The following is a 1396-nucleotide window of genomic DNA, read 5'->3' on the forward strand; positions in this document are numbered from 1 at the left end:
AGCGAAATTGCTGTGGAAACTTTTTTTTTAAACAGTACTTACCGTCCTTCCAAAAAAAGAGCTTTTCCCTATGTGTGTAAACAGACTGCACTGGCATTCCATGTGTGTCTGTTTTCTTATTAGTGCAAAGTAGTTCAGGATTGGTATTTGATCTGCATTAATCTTGGTGAAGGATTTTTTTTTTCCCGTCTGCTGGTTTTGATTAAAGCCAAAGCAGCACATCAGTTACAGTACCTTTCTGGTGTTTTACTGACTGACTAGTTTGTTTGCACTTTCTCTGTTCAAGTACTTCATAAGACAAAGTATTCTGAGATTCTGTGTTTGTTGCCTCTTACACTTGGAACATGGCTAATGAATAACTTAAGAGTAGAATTCTTAAAACAGTGAAACAAAAGGGTTTTTTTCATTTCTAACATTTTATTAGAAGGAGTATTCTGTGAAAGTTGTAAAATATTTTATAAATCAGGTGCAGCAATGTCCACTGAACTTATTTCTATCAGTGCTATTATGTTCCAGGAAAATCAGCTTTCTATCTATGCAAATGAAAGTAAAACAATTACAGTGGATTTATAGGCTGTTTCTATAATAGGCTTTTGCCACTGATACAGTTTGCTTTTCATAGGCACGTTTCAGGTTGTTCCAGAATTAATGAACAAGAAGAGGATGTAACATACTGGGGTTTCCCTTGTGGTTGACCCTAGTATAAAACAATGAAAAACTCAAAGATCTTACACAAGTTTAAATTTCTATCTTTGTTAACATTCAAGGGAAGATATGAGACAAAACCATTAGCTGAGATGAGATAACGTTAAATTATTCAGAGTATGCAGTACCTGATGCAAATCAATGATCCAGTACTTCCTTGGCATTGTTTAAATGGATTTAATTTATATAGGCTAAACTCCAGACACAAGCATCCCAGAATCAAGCTGATTTCTGTCAGGTAAGAATGAAGGACATGTACTTTGTCCTTCCAGAATGTTACCAGGCTTTTTCGAGAAGTCTTCAAATATGCTCCACCTGTTTCTGGTGCTGTAAGTACACTGGGTGTACACGAACTTGGGTGTACTATCTCCCTCCCTTCCTAGACAAGAATTAGTACATTTCAATACTTCTAGAGTTGCTCCCTCTATTTAGGTTTGAAAAATGGTATCTGCATTGACCTTGCTACAAACTAGAACTGAGTGCTGAAAGTTCAAATCCCTTAAGCATATTTTTTAGATCTCAAACCTTTATTTTTCCTGTGATGCCACTGCTTCTTGACATACTGAATGTTAATTTCTAAATGAGTAAACGCTTCTGCTAAATCAGTTTGCTTTTTGGTAACAACTCCATCTCTTGCTCTGCTGCATTTGCTGCAATTTGTGTTCTCAGAATATAGCTCATAGAATTGCTG

Source organism: Apaloderma vittatum, unplaced genomic scaffold (assembly GCF_000703405.1).
Source record: "Apaloderma vittatum isolate BGI_N311 unplaced genomic scaffold, ASM70340v1 scaffold38797, whole genome shotgun sequence".
Taxonomy (NCBI): domain Eukaryota; kingdom Metazoa; phylum Chordata; class Aves; order Trogoniformes; family Trogonidae; genus Apaloderma; species Apaloderma vittatum.